This window comes from Thermobia domestica, chromosome 8 (assembly GCF_964235325.1).
Source record: "Thermobia domestica chromosome 8, izTheDome1.hap1.1, whole genome shotgun sequence".
NCBI classification, from domain to species: Eukaryota; Metazoa; Arthropoda; class Insecta; order Zygentoma; family Lepismatidae; genus Thermobia; species Thermobia domestica.
Genome location: NC_137461.1, coordinates 14,990,885 through 15,016,708, shown reverse-complemented (window position 1 = coordinate 15,016,708; position 25,824 = coordinate 14,990,885). Strand labels below are relative to the sequence as shown.

Sequence of the window (25,824 nt, the reverse complement as noted above, 5' to 3'; positions counted from 1 at the left end):
CTGAGAAAATATATATGGTGTAATTTACTGTATGGTATGCGTTCTTTTTCCACAATTTTCTCAACCACATTTCATAAATAAACGTAATATTAATAACCTAACAATATGACAACTCGTTCGAAGGAGTAGTTTACTCTTAGGGTGAGCTTTCCCCCGATGGTTTTCCCATTAATGCCTCAGGCAATTTTGTTCATATTTCGTAAAGAAATGTTTCATTAATAAACTAAGATACAGCATAAATCGTTTATTCCGTTAACATACAGAAGAAGTGGTTTTCTCAAGGGTTGATTTTTTTTTTTTTGACAATTTTCTCAGTAATAACTGACACAAATTTCTTCTAATTTCAGTAAAAATATTGTCTGTAACACTCTTACAATATGCATAACTCGCTTGTTCCGAAAAGAAAAATCCAAAAGAGAGAGTTTAATTTGACAGTGAAATTTTTCCCGACGATTTGCTTAAAAATTATTCGATATACTGTCAAAATTACAGATAGAAGAGTTTACCTTTGGGGGTAAGCTTTTCCCGATGACCTTCCTAAAAACAACTCAGGAGATGTTTGTTGTTCATATTTTATAAATACATGTTACATAAATAACCTAGCTATATGGTATAATTCCCTCATCCGGAAAATCTAGAAGTGGTATAATACTTTTGACAGTAAATTTTACCCTGCGATTTTCTCAAGAACGACTCAGGCGATTGTGTTCGTATTTCATAAATAAATGTTTTATGAAAACACTAACAATATAGCATAGCTTGTTTGTCCTGAAAAGATCCACAAAGGATAATTTATTCTTGGGGTGACTTTTTTCATGATTTTCTCAGAAATTACTCAGACGCTTTTGCTTATAGTTCGCATACAATTATATCCTTAATAATTCTAATATATGGATCAAGTTATTTCTAACCAAAATATGACCAATGGGTACTTTACTTTTGGGCCTGAAGTTTCTTCTAGCAAAGTTTTCCAAAATATTATTTTATTCGCAATTTCCCAAATAAATGTTTCAATAATAGTTGCAGCCTAACACGAGTCAGTGTAAGAAATTCAAGCGAGAAAGTACAGTGCGCTTGCTCCGTACCCTTTCTTAAATGTATTTTTAATGTTACACCTAATCACAATTTTCCGAACAAAATCGAAACCTCTTTTTAAATGTGCCTTGTTGTGGTCAAATGGTTCAAGTGCATTGGTTCTGGATTTGATTTCCAGTGAGAGCTAGTGTATTTTCGTCCAAGAGATGTTACACGTCGGTGCAAAGAAAAAAAGTGTTTAAATAAGCCTAACCAAGCTAATCAACAAAGAAATAATACAATGTTACGAAATTATCGTAGAAACATTGTTAATATTAGGTAGGTGCGACTGAAATGTCCAAACGATGATTGTCAATTCCAAAGGTAAAAAAGTGAAAAATACAATGCCAGGTTAATCAGTGGCCTCTAGGTAAAGCTATCCTACTAACATAAGAAGTGATTGAGACGCCAAAAAATGTTGTAATCGCTGGGAGACATGTTAGGAGAATACAGAGGTGAGAGAGAGTTTAATACTGAGAATCATGGATAGTCTTCACTTTCGTTTGAGGGCGAATATTGAAGTCCGTAGGCCTACATAGGTTTGCATTGAAATGAACATTCTTTGTTTTCGGCCGGCGGGAGCTCAGGTGGTTCAGATTCCACTTTAATCAGTAGGTCCACGTCTCATATAGCCTCGCTGCTGAAAGGGACGATAAACTCAAAATCACATCACACATCTTTGTTTTCGCCTTTGTTTTAGCCCATAAATGTCTCTGTTCATGAGCTCCTTAGTGGATATGCGGTTAGCGTATGCGCCTTTGGCGTGGAAGACACGGCTTCGATTCCCGGCGAGAGCTCACGTGGTTTAGAGTCCACGTTAATCAGTAGGCCGAAGTCTCATATAGCTTCGTTGCTGAACGAGACGATAAACTGAAACTCAATGTCTTTGTTCATAAATTTCTTTGTGTATGGTTTTGCATATACGTGGCATGGATATTAAATTTTGATTTCTTCGCCATATGTATCTAATTACATACACACCTATAAAACGAACACAACAAACTTGGAATATCTACATTGTTTGCGTATGGAAAATCATCACGTTCTGCTGCACAGGAGAGCCGTGTGTATGGAATTCCATACACGTGGCAATCAACCTATTAAGAAATGTATAATAATAATAATAATAATAATAATAATAATAATAATAATAATAATAATAATAATAATAATAATAATAATAATAATAATAAACAGAAAACGATACGATCATTTACATAATTTATAAACATAAGTTAACATTTAATAAGCATATAACTGCAATGGAATTAAGTTGTTTCTCTCTCTCCCTTAACGCAACAGCCCTTATTGTGCTAAGGCGTAGAAGATAACTTGTAGCACTCACGATTTGGGGCGGTGTGCGGTCAGAACATCGGATCCCTTTGTTGTTAGTCCTAGCTTTCTAGACGGATGCGGTTATTCCCGATAGAATATACAAGCAAATAGACTTTTGCATTATCCCTCAATGTGATACTTGTGGTTGCTTAACCGTATACAGACAGCTGTCCATGGAAGAATCGTTGATAATAATAATAATAATAATAATAATAATAATAATAATAATAATAATAATAATAATAATAATAATAATAATAATAATAGTAATAAATAACAGAAACTCGACAAATATTCTTGCAAATAATAGGAAACAGTTTGCGTCACACTGTTCACTTTGCTAGACACACCAGTGTGCCGCGTTATACCAATTGTGCCACACTGGAATATAGGGTATGGCTTTTTAATTTTTTCCAACTATTCCAACTGCTTCAATTGAAATGGATCTATAACAATAAGAGAGTGAATTTAGTCTTCTTACCCTTCGATTTAGAAATAAGGTTCGCGAGAATTTCATAAAAGAATAATATACTCAGAATTGTATATAGTAGTTTGTTTTATTCGAAATTACATACTTCCTACAACTGTTTTTTGATTGAAATGATTTGAAATGAAACCTTTAAGTTTTACGTCCCACGTTATGCCGGATAGGCTAAAGGAGACAGTGATGATAAGAAATGAATGAAATGATCGAATGAAGAAAGTGGGATAAAACGAGAGAACCTTGAGAAAACTCACGCACACAGTGTCCAGCACAAGGTTCACTTGGCGCGAGCATAGATCGAACCAAGGACTCCATGCACAAGAGGAGAACGCTCTACCACTGAAACACCGTGGCCTCTGAAATTGCTTAAAGGAGAAAGGGACTACTTTATGAAAACTTGATGACAAACACATTTGTTAAAAAATACATGCTTTTCGTGAAATATTGCTTATAGACATGGGCGGATTAAGGCTTTTGGGGACCTAGAGCCGACTATTTTAAGGGGGCCCTATGTTAAGAATAGTTCCAGTGCATAAATTTTCTTTGCTGCCTTCCACAGCCTCATAGGTTTATGGAACTACCGAGAACTATGCTGTAATATTTGAATGTGCTCCAAGTTTACAATAATTAGTTTAGTTAAATCCATTATTAGCAATTAAATAATTGCATTCATTATTAACAGTTAAATGCTGCTGATGGAAAGACTTAAATCTAGCGATACCGCGAGCGTAACGAGCGGAAAAAAATTAGCATCGGTCTGGAGCCTATAATATAAGTTGATTACTATATATTACTGTTAAACAGAGGGATTTTAAAGTGCCCCTTGAGCTTGGGGTCCCGAAGCCTGGGCTCCATTGGCTCCGCCCTTAATCCGCTAATGCCTATAGATTATAAATTAAAGGGGACGGGCCGTTCTAAAAATTCCGGCCCGTGCAGACCGCTATCCCCTGTGTATATGCTATCTTTGGAAATACAGTAGAGTTTCGTTTATCCGACATAAAACAGACAGGCAGAATGCCGGATAATATGGGTGTGTTAAGGAAAGACCTATTAAAAGTCAAACTATGATATAATTTTACATATTACTCATCTAATAATCATGTTTTACAAGAAACAAATATAATGCATTGACTCAGGGACGTATCCAGCGTGAGGTCCTGGAAGCTGTCCCTTTCCAAACCTCAAACACTTTTTAATGAACCTACTTTTTTCCTTTTGAGGTTCTTTTATATCAGATTACTTTGAGTCAGTGTTCAAACTGTGGGCAATGCGTTGTTGTTATAATTCTAACAACTAAAACTTCCCCAGTGTAACACTCCGATTTTGATAAAATTTGGCAGGTAGATACTACACATAAAGTAAACAAATAAGTGCTTTTTTATTTTTTGCGGAAAAACGGTTTTAGGGGGCAAAAGCCCTCACCCAAAATTTTGAAAGTTGACGCCCGAAAGGCAAAAACAAGTGGACCAAAGTGAACGAAATTGTGCACAGATATTGCAGACGTAAAATTAGGGAATACGTATTTTGTATTTTCCTGGAAAAAACGGTTAGGTGGGGCACAGACACCTCCAAACCTTTGATCATGAAATATCAAAAGTGCTAGTAACATGTAAGATGTGTGTAAAGGACATGAAGAATTGCAACGACACTTTGTGTATGAACAATACGCAAAAAATAAACGAATACGGTTTTTTGTTTATTTTCTGCGGAAAAACGGTTCTAGGGGAAAAAGCCCCCACCCAAAATTTTGAAAGTTGACACCTGAAAGGTAAGAAAAAGTGAACCGAAGTGAATGAAATTGTGCATAGATATTTTAGACGAAAAATGAGGGAATACGGGTTTCGTATTTTCCTGGAAAAAACGGTTAGGTGGGGCACAGACTCCTCCAAACCTTTGATCATGAAATAACAAAAGTGCTAATAACAGTATGTCAGAAGTGCCCAAATTTACATGAAGAATTGGAACAAAACTTTGTGTTAGGGCAATAAGCAAAAAATAAACAAATACGGCTTTTTTTATTTCCTGTGAAAAAAACGGTCTTAGGGAGCAAAAGGTACTACCCAGAATTTTGAAATTTGACGCCCGAAAGGGAAGAAGAAATCGACCGAACTGAATGAAATTGTTCACAAATGTTGTAGAGGTAAGATGAGGGAATACGTGTTTCGTATTTTCCTGAAAAGAAAAATACTGTTGAGTGGACCGTGGTGTTGAGTGTCGGAAGGAGTGGACCGAAGCCAACGAAATTGTCTATAGATATTGGATATGATAAATAAAGCCTCTCCTGTTTCACAAGTGTCTCCATCAGATTTATTCAAATTTGGCAGATCAACAACAATCACAAACAGTATAGCGTATTTTATAGTATTTCACGAGGCAACTTTAACCCTTACAATGATTTTCCGCATAAACAAAAACACGTGCCGATTAATTTCCTGTTTGCTGTTGATGTGCCAAAATTGATAGGGACATCTTAAAAACACGAAAGTTCTTATTTTACATACAGTCTATACAATATCTACACACAATTTCATTTGCTTCGGTCCACTCCTTCCTGCACTTTTACGGTAATATTTTTTTTTTCGGAGTGGCTCTAGGCTCCAACACTGTTTTTCCGTACAAATTAAAACACATTTCATTTATTGTTTTGCAAATTGTCCCTATACGAAGTTTCGTTGAAATTCTCCATACTCTTTAGGAACTTCTGACGTATACTTATTTGCACTTTTGGTATTTCGTAATAACCAGCTAAGAAGATCCGTGCCCCACTCAACCGTTTTTTTTCAGGAAAATACGAAACACAATTATCTCAATTTACGTCTAGAATATGTGTGCACGATTTCATCCAATTCGGTGCACTTCTTGTTGCCTTTTTGGCCTCAAATTTCAAAATTTTGGGTGGGGAATTCTTCCCCCTAAAACCATTTTTTCGCAGAAAAAAAACCGTATTCGTTTGTGTTTTGTGTATTGTCCCTACACAATGTGTCGTTCCAATTCTTCATGTCCTTTAAGCACTTCTGACATACTGTTATTAGCACTTTTGATATTTCACGATCAAAGTTTTGGAGGGGTCAGTGTCCCACCCAAACGTTTTTCTTTTCTTTTTTCCAGGAAAATACAAAACCCGTATTCCCTCATTTTACGTCTACAATATTTGGGCACAATTTCTTTCATTTAGATTCACTTCTTCTTGCCTTTCGGGCATCAACATTCAAAATTTTGGATGGGGGCTTTTGCCCCCAAAAGCCATTTTTTCGCCAGAAAATAAAAAGAAACAGGTATTCGTTTAGTTTTTGCGTATCGTATATACACAAAGTGTCGTTGGAATTCTTCGTCCTTTACACACATCTGACATATTGTTACTAGCACTTTTGATATTTCGTGATCAAAGGTTTGGAGGAGTCTGCGCCCCACCTAACCGTTTTTTTCCAGGAAAATACAAAACACGTATTCCTTCATTTTACGTCTGCCATATCTGTGCACAATTTCGTTCACTTTGGTCCACTTGTTTTTGCCTTTCGGGCGTCAATTTTCAAAATTTTGGGTGGAGGCTTTTGCCCCCTAAAATCGTTTTTCCGCAGAAAAAAAGAAACATGTATTCGTTTATTTTATGTGTAGTATCTACCTGCCAAATTTTATCAAAATCGGAGTGTTACTTGTAAGAATATACCGTAATGCCATTGAAACCAGGTGGAATTAAAGCACACTTTTAAATGGGATTATAATTTCGTTTCCGTTTTGTTTATAACATTACTGTATTAGAACGATACACTCATAGCCATTTGCTATTTTTTTATGTGATATACGTAGCAGACAGTTTTCCTTACATGTCTCTAGAAAATATTTTTTGATTTCGTTTGTGTTACAATGCAGTTTGACCGGATCATAAATGAAAAGTAAGAAACGTTTAAGAGAAATACAGAACTGTTGCATTGTTATTATTATTATTATTATTATTATTATTATTATTATTATTATTATTATTATTATTATTATTATTATTATTATTATTATTATTATTGATATTTTTGAAACATTAGAATTACATGCTTACGAGAATTCGTGTTGGGCCCCCTCCGAAAGGAAAAGCTGGATACGTGCCTGCACTGAATGATAGACGTATGAGTCATGGTATAGACGGGCGTGCTAGGCGATCGAGTCCGGAGCATCGAAAACAGACCACAACTTGCAGTTCTTCTTGCCAATTGATGCTGCTTTTTACCTGCTATGATATGTCGGATAATAATGTGGAATAAACGAAGGTCGAGACCATAGCGTATTGGTGTTTCATGCACCTAAACCTGTAAAATATTTGTGCCGAAAACATCTTTCACTCACTAGCTAAATTTGTGGGTATGATCGCACATCCCTTATAAAGTAGGGCCTATAGTTTTATAAAGAATATATATAGCATGCTATAAACCTAAAGACCAAATTCAATAATTTTCTATAGTTTTCTTTTTTAACAACGGGAAACTTGTTTAATTCATCACGATTAATCACGTTTGATACAAAGATGTCTGTTTCTGTCTATAAGTTATATATTTTTCATACTTTATTGGAGACAATTTTTTTTCAAGAAAAGAGGATGATAAAAGAAGCTATACAACAGCATACACTAATTCTAAATAAATACGTCATCAGAAAAAACAAAAAGTTATTTCATTATTATATTGTTTCGGTTCTTATTAACATAAAAATTATACACTTTCTACAATGTTTTTTAAAGAAAAAATTGGATGGGATCGCATGGGATTCGATCTGGTGTCAAAACAATATAAGAATTACTTGTCCGCCACTCTACCCACTTGACCACACAGACTACCTTTTGTTGCCTGTCTTTTTCTTAACAAATAAATGCTCATGGCTATAGAGCATGTCACTTCCAAACTTAAGCCACCATTTTTCTCTTTGTTTCTATACTTCCGTATAACATCTTGGTTACAGAAGCTAATTTATATTTGGTAGACAATTTACACCCTAAATTTAAGCCAATAAATGCAATATATTAGTCCACTTTCCAGTTCCTTGATTCAACTAAAGTTATTCCCTCTGCAATCGTGCTGTGCTACTGCAAAAAATCCCTCGAAAACATTATTGCCAGTATACACAAAACCGAACATAATTTTGTTTTTTGCTTAAATTTTTATTATTTTATTATATTTTTTGGAAATATCTCCTTAGATGGATTGCTTTCTATTATCTCCACATACTAATAACTGAATTTTACCCATAAACATAAGGAAAATGGAATAATTGCGAAAAATCGTGAGTTACAGTATACGCGCAATATTTTTTGCGCATGGGAGTACATAAAACAGTAATTTTCACTAAAAATCCATTTGATGTAATATCATTCTTTTCAATTTCTCTATCTATTTCCGCTTCCATTCAGCTTCTGAACTAGGCATATCTGAAAATGCAATAGATAAGACAAGTGTTACATATCTGACATGTCCTAATTTCATAATCTTAAAGTAAACTTTGTTGTGACTTACATATTTTCGTTTGAGTAAGCATGTTTTCTACCAAGGAAGCGTGACAGAGTAGTGGCGTGCTAGATTTGGCTCGGTAGGTTGCGGGTTTAAAACATATAGCTGGCAATCCTGACTGAGGTGTTCCTCATTCACACCAGGCAAATGCCGAGATGATATCCTTTCAATAGATCTTGAAAGAATCCTTTCCCACATGCCCACCTCCGTCCTATACCGGCCTGAGCTTAAGATACATAAAGGCAATAAATACCAATTTACAAGCATGTTTCCAAAACAACGAAAGAGTACGAGAAAACCAATAATAGTATTAAAAGTAGCTGAAGCTAGAAACTTTGGAACCACATATGCCGGCATTGTTCCAGAGACAGTAGATACTTCCTGTCACGTGTTTTAAAGCTTCTTTCTAGATCACATTAATTCTTATTGTTTAACTTTTCATTCATTTGTTACATTTATAGTCGTCAAGTACATTCTACACCCATACTTCATAATATTGCTTTTATCCTCCTTATCTTTCATTCTCTTACACTAAACATGGCACTTAATACATTAATTGAGTTATCAATTCACTATTTATACGTTTTACTGCAGTTAGCTACTATTGGCAATGTAGTAACATTGCAACAAAATGTGACTTACACGACAGGGAAAGAAATGTGACTTACATGACATATTATATTTTGTATTTAAAAGAGTTACACGTATTATTTCGGGACTTTCTGCACGCACTTTGATTACCGTCTGTCCAAATGAAGAAAATTTAGAATAACAGCTTTTTTGTTTAATTATGTATATAAATACATAAACTTATTTATGTTTTCTTGTGACTTACACGACAGCCTACTTGAATGAATCAATTATTATAATTTTCTTGCTATTATTAAATTATGTGCAAAACAATGTCACTGATGTAAACACAAACATTATCTTAATAAATACAATACGCGATCTTCACTTACCTACTGGAATTAGCAGGAAAAAACTTTGTGTTAAAATCCAAATGTAGGTACGATATTGTGCGACATGAAAGTGGCCATATTTTACCTCCTGCAGAGCCATCTACAAATCAACGTTAGTATCATCTTGTTCATGTATGAAAAATTCAGCATTCTTAAAAATGAATTTTAATACTTATGTAGGCCAAGTTGAAACTTCAAATTTTTCCTTCGTGGGGTCACTTACCGCGGAATTGACCAAATATATTTTCAACTGCCTCCAATTGTAGTAGAAATACACAAAAGGTATAGAAAGTTAAACTTAGGAAATCAATGGAATGGAACTTAACAGAAAGAAATTAAGAAATTTCTTGCGGGCGAAATACGAAATACAGGGATTGCATCCGGGAAACGCGGATGTTTGTTAACAGTTACTTGACTTTAAAAGAAAATTAAGAATGAAACACTCAAAACATAATTTTATGGAGTGCAAACTAAAAAATTTCTGGAGTAGAATCCCTTTGTGAGTAAAGCACTAAATCTATCCCTTCCTTCAAATCAATTTTTACTTCACTCGAAGTGGAACATGCGGTTTCACAGAGTTTTTACTTATTTGCCGAGCACGAGTTCCCTCACTTTTCCCGGTTAGCAAAACAAATTAATTTATTTTGTAAAATATTCCCTACCAAATAGCGCGGTAAGTAGCAAAGAGAAATGCATTTTGAGAAGTAAAAATCCGTGCTTTAATTATCTTCCCTTTCCAGGTTTCTTGAACTTTCCGTGAAATTCTCAGACTTTTCTAGGCTTTCCAGGTTGGTGGAACCCTGAAATAACCGATGAAAGTGGTTGAACATGAGAAATACCCTATGCCACATTGTACAGCTATTAATGAAATATTAACTTAGGAAATGTTAACAAAAACGCCTGAGTTCATTTTAAGAAAATTGTCTGTTTAATTAATTTTGCTTGACATCGGGAATTAATGCAGGGTTTTCTTTCGGGAGTAGTAAGCCTAGTAAATATTTTATTTCATAGGTGTTCGAATCTAACACTGACAACCTCCACACCATACAGAAAAGAGCTGATGAATTATACTCCACGAGAAAGTCTGACTGATACGTTTATGCACAAAAGACTATAACCTACTCGAAAACTTGGAAAACTGGAATTCTGTGGACTTTCTAACCCCCCTTCCCCCCAAAAAATTTTTAAGTTTGTAATTTCGATCCAAACAAGTTTCAATATGCAAATGGAAAAGTACCTGATTTGCAAGATAGCAAACATCTATCCACAATGCCAAAAATGCTGATGTTCGGAATCGATCTGTTGCCTGCACATTATGATACGCCATCTGATGAATTTACTACTCTTTACAACAACAGTTTTATGCAATTCCACATTATTCTTAAGTTGTGCACATGACGGTATAAGAACTTATACTAAACATCAAGTTGTACTAAAGTTGATATGCCATCTGATATGCCAATTGAATTTATGATACGCCATCTGATCCAGAATAACCCTTCATAACCTGTAGCACCGGGTATTAATTTAATTTATAACCCGTAATCATTCTTCTTTAATTTAGTTTCATTGAGTAGTATTTTCAAAAGGCCTCCGAAAAGATATTGAAATGTTGTCCTACATAATGACCCAATATAATTATCTTCCTTCGTCACCATCGCTGATAGATATTCTTGTTTTCTTTCGGAAAAAGTTTAAACAACAGAATTTCAGAGTATATATATCGAATATTTTGAAAAATAGTGTTTCTTTCTGTAGTTTCATTTTACTTTATTATTATTTTAAAGATCTTTAGAAATCTCTCTTTCTAAACAGGAAGCCAGAGGCATCACTTATTGGATAAAAGTGTTCCCTTTCGGCACCAAAATTTTTACAACGACTTATCAAAATGATAGTCGTAAACCTGGTTCGTTTGCTGAGATAAAAATCCGAAGTGGTAATATTTTAGTTCAACGAATCTAACAAGACCATGGAACAGAAGATAGAACTGAAGTTTGACGAAGCTAACAAGCAATATGAAGAATTAAGTAGACGGATAGAACGGATAGAACAGAAATCAGATGAAACGAAACAAACAATTGTCCAGGTGGTGAACGACATATCCTCACAGTTCGAGGAAAAGTTAAAAAGGATATCCGATGATTGTCAAGAAAAGCACAATCAACAAAACCAAGAAATTAGTGCTGTAAAAAAAGATTTAGAAGTAATAGAATCTTCCATTAAACAGCAAAAGATTCAGGTCAGCAACAATTCTAATAACATACGTGTAAATACACAGTTGTTAGCTACTATTCAGGAAGAGATTAGAACGTTACAGGCTAAATACAACATTTACCGTAATAACCTGGGTAGTGATCGCTTTGAATTTCCCCACTCACCAGAGATGAACTCGCCTTCGCCGGGGTCTGATGAGGATATTATACTAGAAGAAAGTTGTCCAAAGAGTACTGATGAGCGAAACATAGATGGTGTGACGACACAGCACGTTATGGATAGGAACTATCACTCAACAAGAACAAGGAATGAGAAAAAGAAGGTAAAATTAAGTGTTAAGATGAGTGAAATTCGAGCTATGAGCAAATTCAGTGGTAAGTGTAATGAGAATGCTACTTCTTTCTTAGAGAAATTCCAAGACGAATGCAATATAATGTGTATCGATCGATCACAATATATGAAATTAATACCCCATGTATTACTCCCACCTTGTTCCTTATGTTTTAAAGCAATACGTGATCACATTAGTACATATGAGGAATTCAAAGCGGCATTGATCGCAAATTATGAAAATGACTTTTTGCTGGCAAATAGAGATGCCACCCTTAGAAATCAACACTTCAATCCTCGATTGCACAAATCTGTTGTAGAGTTTGTTGTAAATGTCTACAATGAATTAAAGGTCGTTAATCCTTTGCAATCGGAATCGAGAATAATAGCATCGATTCGAAATTTGCTTCCATTTAAATTGCAACAGATCTTATTTTCCACACAGTGTATGAGTTTCAGCCATTTATTGATGCTTGTCCAATGCTACGAAACTCAATACCATGCCATGAACCCACAATCAGGAATGGGTAAAAATAAGAATGATTCAGATCATTTGGTGCCTGTTCGGAATTTAAATATCCGAAGTGTGGATAATACGAAACCTAACCTAAGCCGAGTACACTCTAGCAATCCAAATGAGCAAAATAAGCAATGTTATGTAGGGAATCCGCCTAACCTAACTAATCATGGTAATTATGATGTCAGATCACTCAACAGCAGTAGATATAAAAATAATCAAAGTACTGAGCGAAATTCCAGAAATACAGCGAACTGTGTATGGTTTTGAATCTTCATGTAACTCGACCTGATTATACGCCATCACTAGATCTAGATTTCCGAATATAGTGTTTCCTTGTAAAGAAGCTAGTATTTCTTCTACTGGAGGATACCTCACTTGTTCCAGATCAATGTGACTGTTCGTGCGTCTCAAATCTAATACCACACGTAGAGAACCATTTTTCTTTGGAACAACATGTAATGGATTAAGGTGTACGCTTCTTGAAGGTCTAATGATCCCATCTCTTAACATATCTGCTATTTGCTGACGTACATTCTCCCTGTATCTATATGGAATTATATAGGGCTTGGTTACTATGGGTTTATCTGTTTTAACTTTAAAAGAATAAACAAAATCCTTGCAGCATCCAGGACGTTCTGAAAAGACATTTCTATGTTTATATAAGATGTTCTTAAAGTCGGCTATTACTGTATTATCAGCAAAATCAAGGCTGCTTGCGAGAGATTTAACATGTTCAGAAAATAATACATCGTCCTTTATATTCCCCAAATTTTGTTTGTCTTCCAATCGTGGATCATTTAATTTATCACTTCCTGCACTAATAGAAACATTATTCACTACAGGAGAAATGTCATTATATTGACAAGCAAGATTATCTAATTTTGGAAGCAATTTCTGAACGATTTCCTGAGGTATACCCGGTATCGCCAACGTTTGGTTTTTAAAATCAAGCATGATACGTAATTGGGATAATAAATCTAAGCCCATAATTAATTTCTCGTTAAGATCCTTTATTACAAGAATAGGAATTGATATTTCAAAATCTTGAATAGATATTGTCACACGAGTAATTCCTGCTACTCTCTTTTTATGTTTACCGGTAAAATCAACAATAATAAGATTCTCAGCCTTTTGTAGCTTAGGATTCGAATAATTACTAGTAATTGCTTTCCATAATGAATACGATAATAGAGAGGCATTTGCTCCTGTATCAAGTAGAGCTTCGGTACTTAACCGATTGACTTTAATAGGTATTTTAGCTGTACTATATGACTTTAAAAATACAAAATTTTCTTCAATATTAAAACCATCATTGACAGTATCATCTTCAAACCAACAACGATTTACAACCGGTATAAATTGGTACTGACACCTATTAATTGCTATTTCCGAATAATTATTTACAGTGACGTCATGTGAAAGATCATTTTCATAATTAGCATGAACATGTAAATTGGAAGATAAATGTTCGTAAGAATTATCACTTAAATTTTTAGATAAATGTTCATGAGAATCTACAGCTGACATGGGTTTAACCCCTACCACATCAGCCGCGATTAGTTTAAATTCATACTCGTGTATGGTTCCAATAAGGTACACTGTACAGCACAATCGTGATTATGTCCCGTATTATTGTTCTGTACAGAAATTACTTCAATGCCTGGATCTTGATGCGAAGTGCCATCTCTTGTCCTTCCATTACGTCTATCCGCGTAGTTCGCTGTATTTCTGGAATTTCGCCATATATTACGTCGATTTTTAAATCTATTTTGACTATATGGTCTAACATATAAATTGCTACGATTAATTAGGTTAGGCGGATTCTCTACATAACCTTGTCTATTTTGCTCATTTTGATTGCTAGAGTATACTCGGCTTAGGTTAGGTTCCGGATTATTCACACTACAAATATTTAAATTCCGAACAGGCACCAAATGATCTGAATTATTCTTATTTTTACCCATTCCTGATTGTGAATTCATGGCATGGTATTGAGTTTCGTAGCATTGGACAAGCATCAATAAATGGCTGAAACTCATACACTGTGTGGAAAATAAGATCTGTTGCAATTTAAATGGAAGCAAATTTCGAATCAATGCTATTATTCTCGATTCTGATTGAAATGGATTAACAACCTTTAATTCGTTGTAGACATTTACAACAAACTCTACAACAGATTGGTGCAATCGAGGATTGAAGTGTTGATTTCTAAGGGTGGCATCTCTATTTGCCAGCAAAAAGTCATTTTCATAATTTGCGATTAGTGCCGCTTTGAATTCTTCATATGTACTAATGTGATCACGTATTGCTTTAAACCATAAGGAACAAGGTGGGAGTAATACATGGGGTATTAATTTCATATATTGTGATCGATCGATACACATTATATTGCATTCGTCTTGGAATTTCTCTAAGAAAGAAGTAGCATTCTCATTACACTTACCACTGAATTTGCTCATAGCTCGAATTTCACTCATCTTAACACTTAATTTTACCTTCCCTTTCTCATTCCTTGTTCTTGTTGAGTGATAGTTCCTATCCATAACGTGCTGTGTCGTCACACCATCTATGTTTCGCTCATCAGTACTCTTCGGACAACTTTCTTCTAGTATAATATCCTCATCAGACCCCGGCGAAGGCGAGTTCATCTCTGGTGAGTGGGGAAACTCAAAGCGATCACTACCCAAGTTATTACGGTAAATGTTGTCTTTAGCCTGTAACGTTCTAATCTCTTCCTGAATAGTAGCTAACAACTGTGTATTTACACGTATGTTATTAGAGTTGTTGCTGACCTGGATCTTTTGCTGTTTAATGGAAGATTCTATTACTTCTAAATCTTTTTTTACAGCACAGATTTCTTGATTTTGGTGATTGTTCTTTTCCTGACAATCATCGGATATTCTTTTTAACTTTTCCTCGAACTGTGAGGATATGTCGTTCACCACCTGGACAATTGTCTGTTTCGTTTCATCTGATTTCTGTTCTATCCGTCTACTTAATTCTTCATATTGCTTGTTAGCTTCGTCAAACCTCAGTTCTATCTTCTGTTCCATGGTCTTGTTAGATTCGTTGAACTTCTGTTCCATGGTCTGGTTAGCTTCGTCAAACTTCTGTTCCATTCGTCTACTTAATTCTTCATTTTGCTTGTTAGCTTCGTCAAACTTCAGTTCTATCTTCTGTTCCATTCGTCTACTTAATTCTTCATTTTGCTTGTTAGCTTCGTCAAACTTCAGTTCTATCTTCTGTTCCATGGTCTGCTTTAATTCTTCATTTTGCTTTTTTATCTCAGTAGACATCTGCATTAATTGTCGCTGTAAAGCTAACAAGAGTCGATCCTCTGATGACAAACCTGGTGTTACACTAGTTTCACCTTGGTCACTAGTATTTGATTCCTGCTGCATTGTTTCGTTGTCCATTTTTCTTATGATTACTTTACCACTTCGCAATATGGTTAAGTTCGTATTCATTAACTGTAGTATAAAAGTAAATTCAACCTTACTCTTCTTCGGGAATTGAATTTACAAAGTCCCGGGTGAGGTAAACCAAAATTTTTATAACGACTTATCAAAAAGATAGTCGTAAACCTGGTTCGTTTGCTGAAATAAAAATCCGAAGTGGTAGTACTTCTTTTGGCATGAAAATATTAACTTTGATATTTAAATACCATTAATCTCACCTTTTTAATAAAAATGACAACGTCTATAAACGGTGCTAAACTGATTTATTATTTGATATAACTTATAATATCCTTTTCTTAAAACTGTTAAGTACACAAACTCACTGACTAGGTAACCATAAAACATGTCCATATCAACAACTATCCCATAATAATCTTACATATATTAAAAACATTCTTCTTTTGTTAATATGAAATTAACATACTACTAAGTATAGTGCACATGTATGAGTACTTTCTGCCCAAGGTACAGGTAAATATTACTCAAGCCAAAGTATTTTGTTATAATAACCGAACTACAGTGTCCCACATGATACAGTGACACATCTAAATATGATATGGATTGTTGACCAAAGTGTTTACAAATAGGATATTCAACAAAGACAGTTAAATGTATTTTTCACACTTACCATCTGCCAGTGATTCTGTACTGTATGTCATGCAGATTGAAACTTATGGAGCAATATTTCTGGATTTGGCAAATTTGTCAAAGTCATTCAAATTACGTGTCTGCAAAACTTTACTCACTATTCAAAAGGTACAAATCGCTTTAGGTGGCTTCTTAATAAGGGATGAATCACCATTGCGAAAAGCAAACCTATTATTTGTTTAACATTTGTAATCAACTAACTTGCATTTCTAGTGTTTTACTTCCAAGAAATCACTAAAACTCAGTGAAGTGTTTTGCCTTTGGAATCAAAACGATCATACATGATGCTGAAGGTCAACAGAGGACTATGGAGTGACACAGTCCAAATGGCTGCAATGTGGATTCTAGATAAACAAAGATACTTTTGTGTATATATTTTCCATTAACATTTTATGGATTTGCATTTTGAGTGATTTTATATTGTCATCCAGATGAAGAAACTTCAAAATAAGATAACTCTTTTATAACTTCGCACAGAAAATATGCAAATAAGTACACAAACATATATACAGGACGTTTGAAATATGGATCTTCCTTGTGATAAGCATCAAATTACTACTGGTAGCCGAGATGATATCACATATGCTGAGTACAACGTGTTTGCTTTCATCAAATCATTTGAAACTTCACGGCTGTCTTCTCTTCTGGATTGTAGAAGAAATTTAAAACGGTGTCATCACGTACTCTAACAATGTATATATGTTGAAAAAAGAAAGAAAAAAATCAAAAAGAAAAAGAAAAGATAAATTAATAAAAATCGGGGGAAGCTTTGATTAAGTGGGGTGGCTGGATCAATAGATGGATGGGGTATGTCTACCACCAATCTTCCTTGGATCTCTAGGAAGATTGGTGGTGACTGGATGGGCAGGCAGGGGAGTAGACTGGTGGACAGGACAGGTGTTTGGGCCGCTGGGCAGACGGTCCGGAAAGGGGGAGACGGGCAGACGGATGGGTTGAGGGGGCCTTGGAAGAAGGGAGGATGGGGGTGTGGGTGTTTGGCTTGACGGCCGGATATACACAACCTATACACGTACGCACATCCAAACGTCTACATTCCTCATCACCACAAACACAGATGCGGCGAGGGACCACGCGCTGCGATCCAGATGGGTAAGTATGTAGTATTTACAGACTTTTACACAATGGCTGATGATCTTCGAATAATTCTTCTGCTTTCTTCAAATGGGTGTTCAATGTGTCTTCGCTCGCGTTTCTTCATATTCAACAGGTTTTACTTCTTCATAATATATCTCTCTATGCTAACTACCATTGGCTACTCAACCTTCATTTGTTTTATTACTATTTCTTTCACACACTATGATAACAATTACTCGTTTCTCAACTTACACCTGTTCAATATTATTTGTTTCCTTCCCTACAGCTTGCATTTGGACATCTCTCTATCAGAATGTAGAAAAGACTGAAGAAATGAAGAAAAAAGTATCACTATTAACCATATTGCATATTCTGCTAGAATATTGTGCTGGGAGAACGTGCTATCAGGTCAAAGTTTGATTGGTATCGAGATATGAGAAAATGCCGAATGGTGGACATGTCCCACAGACAAAATCACTCGAAAGAACCCAATGGATACAACGGCTGTAATGTAAAATAGTAGAGAATCGAGGAAGATAACTGGGATGAAGGAGTGGTAAAAGGGTGAAGACAGTGTGGTGAAATAAATAAACAAAAAATATAAATAAATAATTTAAATAAAGAAATAAATTACTTAAATAGTTATTACTGGCTAAAAACTAGTAAAAATATAAATAAAAATTTAAATAAATAAATAATTTCATCAATTAATCATAACTCCACTCCCAACCTCATCATCATCATTATCATCATAATAACCTTAATCACCGACCACACTGTCTCCAGTTTCCTTCCACCCGAATCTTTTCTCTTTCTGCAGTACTTCATAATACAGTCGTTGTATCTACCTGCGTCTCTAGTGATTTTCTCAGTGTCATGCCTTAATTTTTAATGTTTTCTTTTCTCTTAATATCTACTCAAGACTTTGACCTCGCAACACATCCTACCATGCTAACCTTCTAGCATAAGTTTCAATATGGTGACAGTGAAACTCGAGTATTCTCTCGTCTAGTATTCTCCCTTTTCTTCGGTCTCGGATACACCCTGATGACGAGACTCTCAATCTTGAAAGCTAAATCCTTTATTTCTTCAGTGTGCTTTTGTTTATAATCATCACATACTGTACCTTTTATGTATACAGATCGCACACAAACATTGTTTATACACAGAGGTGGCTCGTGAGGAAAGTCACACTACTAAAACTTAAAGTTTTATCGCTTCAAACTGAAAGAATAAATTTATCTAATGTATTAATTGTCTAATACAACAATTAGTACATTAAAAAAGCTCTGTTCTTTTACTTTCAAGCGAAAAAAATTTACTTTTACCAGTGCAACTTCCCTCACGAACTCCTTTGTTCGCACATCCACAAACAGTTAGTATTTCTTTTTCAGTTCTTTCGACGAAGAAGAAAGAAGAAGAAGCCTTACCACGACATATTATCTGTCTGTCTTGTTGGGCGCTTGTGCTTCTGTCTGACCTGACGCTGGGGTTCTTGATATCTGTCCTGAAGCCTGAATCCTAAATGTTGATCCCGACCTGATGCCCTCTGAGCCCTTATACCCGCCCCGAAGCCAGTCTTCTTCTCTGCCTGCTTTCCCCCCATTTATCTACTCTTTCAGCCACCCCATAAAGCTGGGTAATAAAAAAAAAGTTTTTTTTCGTTTTATTTCTTGATGTTCTGTTGCAAACACATTTGAGACTTATAAAATGCTGAATGGAGTACATTTAATGTGGAATAGAAGCTAATGCTGATTTTTAGCTTCTGCAGCGATTACTTCCATTTAACCAACATCTCATCTATTTTGTTTCTGAATTTGTGTAGTTTTCCCTCAGTCCACGTTTACAAGGTGAAATCTTTAATTAATAGGCTGGTTTACTAAAAATAACACAAAATGTACCATTTTTCTTTTGCTTGTTTATTTATAAGTGAAAGGAGATAATGAAATTCAACTTACTAAAATTATAGATAATATTCTATAACAAAAAATATGAATCTGCAGAATTTCGATCCATAGAAATTGTAGTGTAGCCAGAATAATATTTCCCCCAAAATCTAAGTTAAGGCAGGGGAATGAACTCAACTGCATTTGATTACGTATCATGTGGGTTTGGTATCCTGTGAACTACTTTTCAAATAACACTTGTATTTATTTTGTAATAAACAAATTAGTTTTAACATACAGTTATTAAAATTAAATAATAATGTTATTTAAAAAGTAATTCACAGGATTTCAAAACAACATAAAACGTAATCAAATGCAGTTGAGTTCGTTCCTTTAGTCGCTGCCTTAACTTAGATTTTGGGGGAAATGTTATTCTAGCAACACTGAAAATTCTTCAGGTTCATATATTCTGTACAGATTAACAAAAATACGGAAGCTTTCTTACTTAGCAACGTTCCACAAGGCAATAATTTCTAAAATGAAATACTGTTTACCTATTTGGACAATGTCAGCTGAGTGTTCGTATGTTTTGTTAAGAAAATTTCCCTCGACTGACACAGAATTTTCCTTTTTCTTATTAAATTTTCTCTAGTTTGTATAGTGTCAAATTCCTACGACAAAAGTTGTGATACCATTAATTGCCAACCACATTTGTTTTATTAATTTGCTTTTCTTTTAATTTTTTCGTCACTTAGGGCCGGGATGGCTCAGTGGTACGAGCGTTCATGTCTAATACACGAGGTTCTTGGTTCGATCTCAACTCGCACCAAGTGAGCGTTGTGGTGGACAAACACAGTGTGCGTGAGTTTTTTGAGGGGATTTTCCCGTTTCCTCCCACTTTCTTCATTTCACCATTTCATTCATTTCTCATAATCACTGTTTCATAATCATTTCTCATAATCACTACAAGAAGGAGTCGCAGTGCGTTAAATCAGGAGATCTAGGAGGCCAGAGAATCTTAGCTAGGTCATTCTCACCAATACGCCCAATCCAGCGATGCGTAAGTCCATCGTTTAGGTAGTCAACGAACTGGGATGTGTCAAACTCTACACAATACAAACTTTGTGAATTTGTGGTTCTTTTTATATATCTTTCATGTGTGTACGTGTAGTACTTTTGAAAATATAGCCTTTTAAAAATGAATGAATCATTTATGCTAACCATGTACTCGGTAATTACGCAAGACATGAGAAAAGTCCCCTTAACATTACATACTTCATAATAATTGAAGAACAGAATCTATCTTTCGGTGTGCGCAATGGGCGATATCCAATGAACAATTTATTCCCATTTCGTCATCTCCTCTGATCAGTGTTGCCACAGTCCTAGCCCTGGAGTGGGCTGAAAAATAGTACCAAATTGAAACAAAAAGGGCTGGATTTATTTCTTTATACCAATTGTAATACATGACTCTAAAAGAGTAAAGTTCTAGAACACTCTTCCCCTCTTCCAAGAGTAAATAAAGAAAGTGTTCTTTTTAAAAATTACTTTAATAAAAACATCCTCATACGTAGGAAGTATAACAGAGACCGCAAATTAAAAGGGTAAACAGTTATCATCTTTGGTATGTATTGTAACGAAACCAAACGCACCTCTATTTCAAAGTGACCAATAAACCTAAAGGGTATTATGGCTATATATGAAAAAATACATAAAACGAGGAACAAATCAATCACCTCCGAGTTCGCGTGTAAACACTACGTTATAATAAAATATTAAAATATAAATTATCAGGATGCGCCCATCTAGTATCACTTATTTCCCAGTATAGTCCGAATTACGAATTTTGCACACAAAGTTCATGGCGTTATGCGAAGCAACGTCACAGAATAAATGTTCAACATCATTTTTTCAAAGAGTCCAACACACAATATGAGTAACGTGAGATGTAGGAAAAATCTTACTGACACTTTTGAAAATGGGTATTTGTATTTGTTAAATAGTGCTGAATTGGGTAGAATTGCACCAACTTTTTCACAAAAGGGGCTGAAAATGCCAGCGTGGTACCAACGGGCCGATGAATGACAAAAAGGGCTGAATTTGGTACAATTGTACCAAGTGTGGCAACAGTGCCTCTGATGACTTAACGGCGGTTGAAAAAATCTTTAGTAGTACATGGAGTTCTACAAAAAGGACACAAAAAATCGGAAACAACAAAAGTTGAGATATACAAGTAATAACAAAAATGTAATGTGCTAGAAGGTGTTTTATTGGTTTCTTATTTACAATGTTAAGTAATATACTTTTAACAAAAAACAAAAGCAATTTACTCCTAAAAGAAGAAAAAAAATATATGCTGGACAGATAGTGGTTTTTCGTCATCCGAATAATTAATAACTTTTTATAGAACAAATACTCAATTTTTATACTGTTACGTTTCAAAATAACCTATATACGTATACGTATATGTTAATACAATATATAAAAGTTTTATATAAATGTATATATATGGATGCATTTCATATAAATAGGTGAATTTTGGCAAAAATCTTCCCATTAATTCTCCTTAACACACGCTTTGCGATGTTTTTATTATTATTATTATTATTTACACAATAATTTAAACAAAGCAGATGCACCAAGAAAATGAAAACAGAATTATTATTAACAATGTTATCCACAATATCATTATTGCACAAGTTGCATAGGCTCGCAATATTATTTCTGTATGACAAATGATATAACTTAGTTATAGGGACGTATATATCATTATGAAGTATATGTATGTATGTGTGTGTGTGTGTGTGTGTGAATGTGACTTTTAAATAAGTTTTAAGTGGGTCAAAACAAGAAGAAAAGTACTCTGGATCTTTTCTCATGTTCGGAGTTTTACAAGATACTGAAAGCTTTGGAAAATGAACTTTAAGAGCCATTTATTTCGAATACCAATTAGCGGACAGCTACATCCGAGTAATCATACGCTCACATAGAGGAAACGAACGAAATGACGCACGTGCCTGTCACGTTATGCACTTAGCACGTCCAGTGTCGAAGATAAATGGGGGTATCGAAGTAGCTTGTATCACCGACCCGAAGCTCATTTTTTCGAATTTAGAAGGACATTGGAAAAGACAGACTTAATTTCAAACTTTATTAACCAACCCTCGTATATAAAAGGAACAATCTCGAAGCTTTCTTCGTCAGTTTGGTATTTCGTGCATTATTTGGTATTTGCTAAAATTTATTTTCTTGGCTTATAGTAAAAATAAGTATTTGCCCAGTTTTGCACCCCCGAATCCGGCGGCCGGGGAACAAGCCCCGTTTGCCCCTGCCCACTTCGTTACATCACTGGTCACCGTCAACGATAGAAACAATCTTCTAGTTTACAGGAAATGTAGATTTCAAATAATTTAAGTGAATTGTCTCCGAGGTCAACTGCGGGGGAAAAAATCATTATATTTTCACCATTCAATCTTGTCCATCAACGAGTTCCTACTTCCTCCACTAGGGAGCATAAGCTCTCTTCTGACTACTTGCACCATCTAACGGTAGATTTTTTTAAAAAAAATCTTTGTTTCGTGACAGCGAAAGTAAAATGGAGTCAAAGAGCTGGCAATACTTACCAGGGGAAAGTATTTTGAGCAGAAAAGAGTAGGGACGATTGTGCCCTTCAGTTTGAGAAATACAAATTTTTAACCAATTGTAGACAAATGAAAAAATATAAAAAAGATGAAATTCTTGAGCCGTTGAGAATCTTGACTCGCTATACAAGATCTGAAATGACATTATTGCAAGAATGGCAGCAGAAAAATATTTTTTTTTACGGAGTTTCGTTTACTAGAACTCTTTTGTATACAGGGTGTCCGAAAAGATTGTATCTTTTCTTTACTGTTTTCTAGATGTCCAGTATGTGGAGAGAAGTGTCAGTGACAAGAATCGCTGTTAAATATGGTACTTGTACCGATTATGGCCCGGGTCCCTAATATGGCCCACCCACCATATCTCTGCAGATTAACGTTGTTGTTACTAGATGACAATATAAACTATGTGCTCTGAGCCGCGAAAATATGTATACGCTTTTCATGAGGACATAATTTATATTGTCATCTAGTAGCACCAACGTAAATCTGCAGAGATATGGTGGGTGGGCCATATTAGGGACCCGGGCCATAATCGGTACAAGTACCATACTCTAAGTTTTGATTGCAACACTCGCCGTTCCCAAGACCAAATTTTTTAAGATGGCGCCCACACAACAAAAGAAGGCATTTTGTGCTGTGAAATACGCAAAGACAATGTCCACTATCACAGTTCAACGCAATTTTCGTTGACAGTTTGGGGTCGAGTCACCTAACAAGGACTCCATTAAGCGTTGGCACACACAGCTCATGGAGACATGTTGCCTATGCAAAGGCAAAAGCACCAATCGTCCTTCACTTTCAGAGGAGACAGTGCATAGCGGTCGGCAATCCTTCTGACGCAGCCCCACTAAGTCAGTTTGATAACCGGACCGTGAGTTAGCATTGCCGCACTCAACAGTCTGAAATTCAAGGCTTACAAGCTGCAACTTGTGCAGGCACTCACTGAAGATCACAAAAATTCTTCACAGTCTTCAGTGTAGACATGTTGAAATTGCTAAAATATTATGATTTTAGGATGAGGTGACCTTCCGTATCAACGATAAGGTGAATAGGTGTAGTGTTCGAATCTGAAGTATAGAACAACCTCGGTAAATCATTCAGTATGTCAGAGATTTTCCAAACTTCAACGTCTTTGCTGTCACGAACAGAACGAAGTTTTATGGACTATTGTTCTTTGCAGAAAAGAACTGTTGATTCGAGCATGGGAGGAAATTGACTATCAACTTGATATCTGCCGTGTCACGATGGGCGTCCAAATTGAAGCTTTGTAAAGTAAGTAGTAAAAACTTTGATATATTACATTGCTTTTGGTACATAAAGTATTCTAATATCACATCAGGAGACATGGAATATATTTTTGAAAAGGGTACATACTTTTTTTTGGGGGGGTGGATGCCTGCTATTTACCTGTCTGTCCTTGTCTGCATCCACCCAGGAGACAAAAGATCTCAAAAGCTACTTGATGGATTGTCATGAATCTTAGTCGGGATGTAGAGAGTGAAAGATAGCAATCGCGTTCGTTGGTGGAAGAGATCAATACACCGGAAGTGGTAGAAATAAACCATTTCCGGTTTTAATGTTGATCACTATAGTGACAAAATAGTGTAATATAAGTACATAATGACAAGTTGTTTTCTGCAATCGATTAGGGGAGTCTCAAGAATATATTTTGATTTCCATCCGTAAGTCTGTACGAAAAACGAACGACAGAAATTTGCTTCAAAGAGATAGAAATGAAATGTTTCAGTTCAACGTCCCATGATTATGCCCTTTAGGCTAAGGGAATGGATTGTTAATACAAGTGGCTGATAATGGAAGATCTGGTAGAGTGAGACTGTGGGAGGAAACGGGAGTATCCCGAGACAATTAATGGATACGATGTTGCCTACCACACACTTTCTTAGCCAGAGATCGTACCAGAAACCCCACGTACCATAAAGCTTGGAGCTAGTATATGAGTAATTGATGGTTGTGCCCATTAAGACGACTCATGATCAGAAGATCTACAACATATTACAGTTTCATTCATTTTCACCGAAATCCAGAACATTGTTAGACCCTATACTCGGCTGTTTTCAAAAAAGTTGCCCTATAGTGACCAAACGGTTAGTGATTTGTGGTTGTGCCCATTGAGACATTTTCTCAGGATCACAATATCTACAACATATAACGGTTTCAATCATTTTCACCGAAATGCAGAATATCACTATCATCGGCTGCTTTAAAAAAGAAAGTGGCCTCATAGTGACCAAACGGTCAGTGAATATTGCAGTGTCCATTAAGATTTTTTCCCAGGATCACAGTATGTACAACATGTCATGATCTCAATATTTTTTACTGAAATACAGAATATCGGTATCTTCGGCTCTTTTTTAAAAAGCGGCCTCGTAATGGTAAATCGGTCAGAAATTGGTGATTGTGTCCATTAAGTCTTTTTCTCAGGATTAAAGTATCTACAACATATCATGGTTTCAGTCACTTTCACCAAAATTCAGAATATCATTATCCTCTGCTGTTTTTTAAAAAAATGGCCTCGTAGTGGCCAAATGGTCACTGATTGCTGGTGGAGCCTGTTGAGACTTTTTCTCAGGAACACAATATCTACAACATATCACGCTCTCAAACAATTCCACCTAAATCCAATTGTCATAAGGATTGTGCAGGGTTCCTTTCTCAACTTGATTTTTG

At 35.4% G+C, this 25,824-nt stretch overlaps 1 long non-coding RNA gene across 1 annotated transcript in view; it reads left to right on the top strand.

The window, feature by feature from the left end:
* Nucleotides 1–25,824, top strand: part of LOC145691560 (uncharacterized) — a 43,919-nt gene that overhangs the window by 10,672 nt on the left and 7,423 nt on the right. Inside the window, exon 3 of the long non-coding RNA XR_014132410.1 lies at nt 24,317–24,408. This is a non-coding gene — a long non-coding RNA (uncharacterized LOC145691560). The remainder of the gene's footprint in view (nt 1–24,316; nt 24,409–25,824) is intronic.